We start from the raw sequence: 9,660 nt of genomic DNA, 5'->3' as shown, positions 1-9,660 counted from the left end.
ACAGAACAAAACGCACATATTATTCTGGAAATAAATATAAATCGTTGTTTTTTTTTATACCACTACTATTATTTAGTTATAAGTCTGAATAAGCGTACTGAGCGTTTGTTAGATAAGTGAGCAAGTACGCGTTATATTAAATAAAATATTATTTTTTTGTAATCACTTTACAAACTCAGTAGTATAAATTATAAAAAAAAGTGATAACAGTTTATATTAAAAATGTATTAATTAAATAAACTTGATTCATCTAGACGCTTTACATATTCTGGACGTCAAGGAGCGATCCAGTGCGCCTGCGCCGCGTGACGTCAGCGCGTCGCTCACAAAGACCGGGCCACACTCCACGCCGCCCGTCCACGTTCGCTGCAAAACACCATAAATTATCTATTGATATTGAAATACTCTATCATTGCTGTGTTACTGGGTTTCCTGTTAACTGTTGATTGATCTTGTCTAATCAACGTTTTACTAATATTTCCTATTAAATTAAGCTATCCCCTTATGAATCATAGATGGAGACTTTACAATATAAAATATTTTTTTTTGTATCACTGAATAAATGTAAAGATTATACTATAGTTGGAAAATGGATTAAACGGCCAATAAATATGAAAATTTAAAATATGTTATAAAACTTAAATAATTATTAAGCTTTATGAATGTTACTGTTATTCATCAATAACACATTTCTCAATCTGATGCCACAATATGATGAAATGTAAATACCTGCCTACAACTGGAATACCGTTTCAAAAAAAAAAAAAAAAATGTGCATTACAACTGTAAAAACTAATTGTGCTTCTTTACAACAACTAATATTTGTTTAAGGTAACCAATCTGTAAAAAAATTCGAGGAAGTTATCACTTGACGTTCAATATCACTAAGAAAATAATTCCATTGATCCATACACATATTAGGGGCAAAACTAACTTCTATGAGATTCGTAACAAAGGACGGACCCAAAGTTTTCTCTCGGAGCCCTTTCTATTTGGGGTTGTCGTCGCCCCCCGATACACTGTCCTTTGTGAGGGGACACGGCAATACGTCGCAAGCTACGAGCGGAGCGAAATAATAAAACAATACGATAAAAAACAACTGAATAGAAACGGAACTTCTTCTTTATCTTTCATTGTCGTTGTTAACTTTTAAAGAGGAATATTTAATTACTTATGTTTAAAAGAAAAACTAAACAATCTACTTTCATTTAGTACAAAATGAAAATGCAGTGCTATTTCTTTAAAAAAAAGGTTTTATATTGCTCATTTATAAAAAAATATATATTTACAACAATGTTATGTTTTTGATACGATCTCTTTTATATTAATGAGGTTTTTATACAAGTATATACTTACAAAATAACATGTCTGACTGACTGACTCAATTATTCACTATTACGTATTAAAACTACTAAGCAAACTTTTAAAGAAAGTTATTTTACCATTTATACAACCAATATAGACGTTTGGAAATTAAACTGTTAAGAAAATAGGAAATAAATAAATGTTTTAAACGTTCAATTCACCCTTAGGAGATGAAATGAGCGGTAAAAGTTTATGCAGGCCTTTTTTGAAGTTCGAAGAACACTTTTTTAAAGTTATTGATTTAAGATAAATAATATGCTTTCTTTTTATTTGCGAATTCCGTCATAATAGTCAATACTGTAGTACTTGTAATTTTTGTCTGTTTGTCGGTATGTATGTCCGGGATAAACTCAAAAAGTACCGCATGGATTTACTTCAAATTTGGCACGAATATTATTAAAAAGTCGGGTCAACATATAGGCTACATATTATCATGCTATCACTTACCGGGAACGAGCAGTGAACCTTTATTTCGTGCTGCTGTGGTTTTTTATTAAAAAAACTAAAGTTTTAACTTTATTATTAACAACTTATATAGTGTCTAATAATCTTAGCATACTCGTATTTACAATGCGTAATGTACGGCCAAAACAACAGGCAACATCATTCCAATACAAAAATACTAGCTGACTCGACAAACGTTGTCTTGCCGCTAAACGCTATTTAAAAATAGAGGTTGGTGGTAGAAGGGTGAAAATTTAGGGTTGTATATATTTTTTAATGTTGTATCATCAAATAAAATCTATATATCATAATCTAAAAATTAAAAAAAAATTTGGGGTGGACTACCCTTAACATTTAGGGGGATGAAAAATAGATGTTGTTCGATTCTCAGACTTACCAAATATGTACACAAAATTTCACGAGAATTGGTCAAGCAGTTTCGGAGGAGTTTAACTACAAACACCGCGACACGAGAATTTTATATATTAGATAAAAACAAAAAATCAAAAATGTCATTTACATTTCAACATAACAGTATGCTATTTTAAATTCAAACTGATTCCATCGGGAACCTTCGTTCGAGAACCCTTTAAAAGGATACGCATTGTTGATACTTCAACAGGTCATAAACAATTTGAAACATGATAATCGCCATAACTTGTACCGTAGAGACAGGGAGCTATTAACAAAAATGCACTGGTGATCGTGCGATAGTGACCCTCGCGAGTCGCAATATAGTGGCTCTGGCGCTGATCACAATAAACCCTCCGTTACTCCTCTCGCGTTATATACGGATCACTTGTATTAACACTACGAAATTAATCAGTCGGAGAATGCGGCTTTATTAGCTATTTTTTACAGACGCCAGTACTGAGGATTCTAAATGTTTATGAAAAAAGATAAGTAAACAGTAGTGAAATGATATACCTACGAAGTGGTCGATCTATAACTAAGTTTATTAAGATAATTTTGAGTGTATATATATATAGGCATAAGTACAGACGTCATATGTGCAGTACGGAAATTTTAAGTATATGCAAAACAGCAATTTTAGAAGAACTAACCTAAACTAAAGAAACTCGCTGAGTGTGTAATATCAACACAAGCTCTAGTACCGTACCGTAAAAGCTATATACATACATTTTCGCCATCGTTTTATGATTTTTACTTGAAAGAGCATCTAACATCAATCAATTAGTATACCCATAGTATTACCATAAGTAAAACTTTGATACACAACAGCTGCATCAGCGCCTAAAATTAAACTTTTCATTAACATTAAATTTTTCACCTAGTCAAGTCGTTAAACCAACCAAAAACCAAGATAATGAATAATATACTCAAGAGAAGAAATATAAATGTTATAAAAAAGTTTCATCATACATATTTAGGGTCGTCTTGAAGGAAATAAGAAAATGTTATTGAGCATTTCAAGTGCTAGATCTAAAAATAAATTTATAACGATCCCTATTACGATTTTATTTTTGATGAGATCGAGTTAATATAATTTTTACTTTTCATAACTTATTATGTATTGACTAGCCCGTTGGCGCAGTTTGTAGTGACCCTGCTTTCTGCTCCGAGGGTTGTGGGTTCGATTCCCACCCCGAGTCTGGGTGTAATATAAATATTTATTTATATATCTATATATGTATTATTTATAAGTATGTTTATCGAAAAAAAAATATGTAGCTATATACCAGTCGGCTGTTACCTATAACACAAGCATTCAGTTGCTTACTTTAGGAACAGACGACCGTGTGTGTATTGTGTAGATATTTATTTATTATTTATTTATTATTAGACAATAATAATAATCTACTGTGGGTTCCTGGCTGTCACTTAGCGGTTCATTAGCCATGTCTCTTGACCAAATAAACCGTAGTAAATTAGAACGCGTGTTCAAATGGACCAAACCAAGTAGACCATTCACAAAAAGAATACGTATAGTATAACGACGAGGAATTTACACACATACGTTTATTTTTTTCATAAAATATGTCAGTAAAATTCCGTATTTTGATAAAGATTTATGATCGACTTAAGGTCCAAATCCGTTCCTGAATTTAAAGTCACTCTCAATTACAGAAACAATTTGAGTTTCAAGCAATTGCGATGTTATGACACCGTGAAATTGTTGTTCTCTCTTCCTCTCTTGCTCTATTCATATCCTTTTTAATAAAAATTGTTATACTATCAAATAAAAGTTTATTTTTGTGAAGTAATTAAACTGAAATTAACGGTTTTAATGTTAATTGAATTGTATTAATCAACTATTGGGTTATAGTCAGTATAATTCATATTATTAATTTAAATTTCAATAACTCATGCAATATATAAACAATTAACATATACTTATATTAACGGTTTCTGGCACGGTTTTCTGTTAATAAGGTAGACAACCTAATATCTGTGTTATATATATGTAGGGAACAGCCAAGTTATATGAATGGTTTTTCCACAAAATGTACATATACAAAAGTTACCTATATAAATATTACACACAGAGTCGAGACGAAAATTGAATACAACTTTATTTAATTAATATTTAAATTGTTCGGCTGTTAACTTTAGCGAGTAAAATTTTAATCGAAGTAAACTTCTACTTGAAACGGATTTTATAGCAGTTCGTTTCTCTTTAAGTCGATGCCCTAACACATCGAGCCATTAGTCTCTTTCACCTCGTTAAATGAAAAAATAAATTTTGTTCCTAGAATGAAAAAAAAATACTATTTTAAAATAACAAAAATCCTTTAAAAATACTTGTAATTTCTTTAATCGAAAGAATGTTTGATATTACGATATTCTAACCTTTAGCACACATTTTTCTACGTAATTAAAACACCTACAGAAAAACATTAATTAAAATTTTTCTTAACCTTTTTTTTTTAATAAATATAACTCACATATAATATTTATAGCTTCAAAGAAAACGATGCAAAATATAATGTAAGCAATTTAGGAAAAAAAAACTCTTTTTGATATTGGCCATTACATTGACTTGTAAGTTGTGTTACAGCTAGGATCGTCAATCAAAAAACCACCATAGGTCGCTCCCCAACGACTTGAACTTAGCTGACCCGGTCTTATTCGATTACAATTTGTTTCGCCTCGTGATTTATGAACTGAAGGCTCTTACGTAACCATTATAGGCTTTATAGGAACAGAAACTACATTTGCAGAGTATTTGTGGCCATCTATATGTATGAGAGATGGTAAGAAAAATACATTTAAAGCAATATTAAGTAAATAGCTTATCCTACATCGAAATCAATATCCATATTGGATACATTTTATTATCGTTTAACGGTATAAATATCTCGTTAATTTGTATGTGAGACATGTTTCACTGACTTCATTTTATTTGTGTTAGGAAACTATAACTATAGGAATGGTAATAAAATGTTTGTTACAATCAATTTAAAAATATGAAAAAATTGTAAAATAAAATTTTTAAAATATATAAGTTTTTATATGAGTAAAATACATACGTTTTAATTTCTTTGTATTTTTGTAACTTAAATCTAGTGCGTTTGTTAATATTAAAAAACTTACAATGAAGAATAAGCGATACAGCTTTAACATTTTTAAACAAAAAAGAAAAATTGATTACAATTCACTTAAAATGTGACCATCGTCAATAAAGAGTAAAAAGGTATTTTTTATTTTTATTTTATTTTTTACTTACTCTTTATTGTATACCACAATACACAAATACAAAATAATAATAATACAGACAACTTAAGAATGTGTAGTACAAGAGGCGGTCTTATGGCTAGTTAGCCATTTCTTCCCGACAACCCGAAATAGGATTGAGTATTATTTATTTGAAGATCGGGTAGGTGGTGCAGTTATATTATAATAAACTTACATACAAATATCTACACATTAACACTTTCAAGCAATGCATGTATACATATTTGAATAATATAATATAATAAACTAATAAATATAACAACAGTATCTCATAGCACTTACAATCAATTTCGCTATAAAAATTAAAAAATTTAAAAATAAATAAATAAATAAATTCGCCCTCAGTATTAAGGTAATGCTTTTTAACTCATTTTATGAACGTTGGTAGTGATTTGGTTTCTTTTATATATAATGGTAAATTATTCCATAGCTTAATTTATAAATGTTGAACTGTAAAACTACAAAATACGTAAAACGGCTTAATGCTTACACTTCAACCTATCGCAGTCCACTGCTGGACATAGGCCTCCACAAGTTCGCGCCAAAAATGGCGGCAACTCATGTGTTTTATTTATAGTCACCACACTGGGTAGGTGGGTTGGTGACCGCAGGGCTGGCTTTGTCGCACCGAAGACGCTGCAGCGTCTTCGGCCTGTGTATTTCAAAGCCAGCAGTTGCATAGTTATCCTGCCATCGGTCGGCATAATGCTTAGTTAAGACCTAAAAAATCTCATAAACTTATCATAACTTATTTGAACACCTTTAGGCGATAAGGGAAGTGATGCTATGAGTTGTATCTAAAAAGGATAGTTAACATTTTCTCAACTAGTTTACTTACGTAGGATATAACTAAAATATAACAAAGAAGTATATGAGTACACATAAATCGATATGGTCTTTTTTACTTCGGTAAATCGGTAAAGTTTTAGTGAAGTCGCATCAAAATGTGTATTGTAGAGTATATATCGATTAACGAATAGGTTATATTATTATTTATAGTGATTGTATAAATCATAAAATAAATCTTATTATTACAGATTAGTAAACAAAATAATATATAAATCAGAAAGTGTTAGTCGAACTAACGTATACATATATATTTATATATTTTACTAATTAACAAAACGCCAATAATAAAAATTGTTTTAATGTAAGTATAAATTTATTGTCAATTTAGTAAAAATTGAACCATCTGTATCTGTAAGCAGCTTACGTTGCCTTTTTCTCGATCTCAACGTGATCTGTACTTGTCATACGTTAGATATTTTTATACCCTACCTATCACTCAGGTCGTTAATCATTTATCCAGAAACGAGACAAGACATTTCCATTTTTCAATAAAATAATCAGCAAGCAAAAAAGATCAAAGTCAATCTACACTGTGTTTTATGACCAAATAGTAAGTAGTAAATTTAAATATATAACAATCTGACATCATAGCAAAATCGATGCATATATAGGTTAAACTGAAATGATATGTATGTAGCTGGTTATAAATTCTAAATAACGTAGACGTATAATAAATCAAGCCAAAAATATATCGCAAATAGTTTGAGCATTTCGGCGCGAGCTTGTTTGAAATTTGTAAATTATTCACGTACTGCACATACTTTCATTACTTACACTGCATTATAAACTGCGGTCTAACTCAAACAATGCTGTATCATTAGAAAACTAAACTAGGTAGCTTGAAAATAATGTACTCGGAATTAGTATGGTAACACAGAGCAAGTGCAAGAGAAATGCATAAAAGTAAGCAGATTTTTTTACTGTACTTAACCTGAAGTAATGAAGAGTAACGTATAAAATTCGTCTATGATCTCCATTTTTTGTACGACTAAGTCAGCAAACAAGCATACGGCTCACCTGGTGGTAAGCAATTTCCGTAGACTAAAGACGACTGCAATACCAGAAGCATCGCAAGCGCGTTATCTTCCAACCAGTAGTTCTGATCACCTTACTCACCACTGAGATCTTCTTTAAGGTCGAGGTACTTCCCTAGTCGGACTGCACCAGATTTTGAGCAGGATATGTCTTACTATGACCTACCTCAGTAATACTGATATAACAATAAATTATTATCAAAATAATTATTGGCACCTGCTAACCGCACTTCAAAATGTTAACTAATAGCTGTATCGCTATGAGTATACTATTACAAAACATCAATTTTAAAATAAGTTAAAAAAATCAAAACAATAATTGTATTTGCTCGCAAACGAAAAAAAAAACCAACTTCAATTAGATCGACAAGGAATAAAACGTAGGTCGACGAAAAAATAGTCAAGTAAATACGCGTTATCAAAGATTACCCAAAAAATTGTTATCAGATCTCGATGAAATTTAAATGTGACCACATGATAAATATCAGCTTTCGATTAAATTAAAAGTCATCAAAATCGGTGCATCCAGTAAAAAGTTATGCGGTATAATACAACGTAGGTCGATGAAAAAATAGTCAAGTAAAAACACATTATTAGATACAACTCAAAAAGTATTTGTTAGATCTCAAATAAATTTAAATGGGACGATTTTCGATTAAAATTTTTTTTGTCGAAATCGGTCCACCCAGTCAAAAGTTCTGAAGTAACATACATAAAAAAAATTACAGTCGAATTGAGAACGTCCTCCTTTTTTGGAAGTCGCTTAAAAACTTAACGTTTCTTGCGTTATCATTAGAAACATTATGTCACCAACACATGTGACAGGTGTGTGAGACATTAGGTCAAAAGAAAATTAATTGACTTAAACTAAATTTTACTAATACATTTTAGCAATCGTGCTTTTTACTTTCTCCATAAAACGAAGACGTTAAATTGCTATAAGACAGGCGAAACTTAATTTTGGGATAGATAGCCGTTCCTTTTCATGTTTCACAGCTTAACGTCTGAAAATGGACAATTTTCTTTGGTCATTTCATGTAATAGCTTGTTAAGTGATTCTTTGCGTCGAGAACTTTGTTTCCATCATATCATTTGACTGTGTTATCTTTTAATTAAAGTCTTCTCCTGAATGTTAATTACAAATTTTCATTATCTATCGTTGTGTCCATTTATTATAAATATTCTTTGACGATTAGCAGGAAAGTGGACATAGGGTGCCAATCAAACCACCAATTGCAAATTCATGCGACGTTTCGATCCTTTATTGGACCATCATCAGGCATCTATAAAATATAAAATCATTGAAGAAAGCTGTATACATAAACCAATCCACAACAACAAACAAACAAAAAGAAACCAAATCCTCAGTACCTTTACATACGGTAGTCAAAAGACATCTCCCCGTCAAAGTTCTTTAAGTAAGATTCTAAATTCCAAACATTATATACTATTTTTTTAAGTTATATTCTAAACTAGTTTAACGTATATTAAAACTAGTTTAGAATATAACTTAAAAAAATAGTATATAATGTTTGGAATTTAGAATCTTACTTAAAGAACTTTGACGGGGAGATGTCTTTTGACTACCGTATGTAAAGGTACTGAGGATTTGGTTTCTTTTTGTTTGTTTGTTGTTGTGGATTGGTTTATGTATACAGCTTTCTTCAATGATTTTATATTTTATAGATGCCTGATGATGGTCCAATAAAGGATCGAAACGTCGCATGAATTTGCAATTGGTGGTTTGATTGGCACCCTATGTCCACTTTCCTGCTAATCGTCAAAGAATATGTTAATTACAAATTTGTAAGAAACGATGACAAAGGTTTTTTTATTTATTTACTTATTTATTTTATTTATTTAAAGGTTATTAAAAATTAGATAAAAAGTCTATAGATAAGTATTATTATTTTCATTAAAGTATTTTACCGACTTAAAAAAAGGACAAAAGGTTTTATAAATCAATCGTCTGTATGTATTTTTCTATGTTCGCTGACGTCTTCGTTGATTGGAAACTGATTTTTTAAAATCAATATCGTTTGAAATTGCGTACTGATTATATATTAAACAAAACAAAAAAAACATACTATCTCACCGTAACTTCATACCGAGTACTTTTTATATCTATGATACTTGACGAAAAATGAAGACAATAAAATATTAAGTATTAAAATAATTAACACACTTTCTGAGTAAATAAAGTTAGAGTAGATATGTATTTGTGTGCTTTATCATTTTAAGATTCTATTCAACTTTATATTATGTTCAACGC

The 9,660-nt window shown here is 30.4% G+C and overlaps 1 long non-coding RNA gene across 1 annotated transcript; it reads right to left on the bottom strand.

Moving 5' to 3' along the window:
• Positions 1-204: 204 nt before the first annotated feature.
• LOC123656372 lies at positions 205-7,359 on the bottom strand. The gene is made up of 2 exons (XR_006743529.1): positions 7,286-7,359; positions 205-366 (listed from the first exon to the last, which is right to left on the bottom strand). It is a non-coding gene; the product is annotated as an uncharacterized LOC123656372 (long non-coding RNA).
• Between the last annotated feature and the right edge of the window lie 2,301 nt (positions 7,360-9,660).

Source organism: Melitaea cinxia, chromosome 9, assembly GCF_905220565.1.
Source record: "Melitaea cinxia chromosome 9, ilMelCinx1.1, whole genome shotgun sequence".
Lineage (NCBI taxonomy): Eukaryota > Metazoa > Arthropoda > Insecta > Lepidoptera > Nymphalidae > Melitaea > Melitaea cinxia.
The sequence above is the reverse complement of the archived record's forward strand: the minus strand, read 5'-3'. Positions and strand labels throughout refer to the sequence as shown.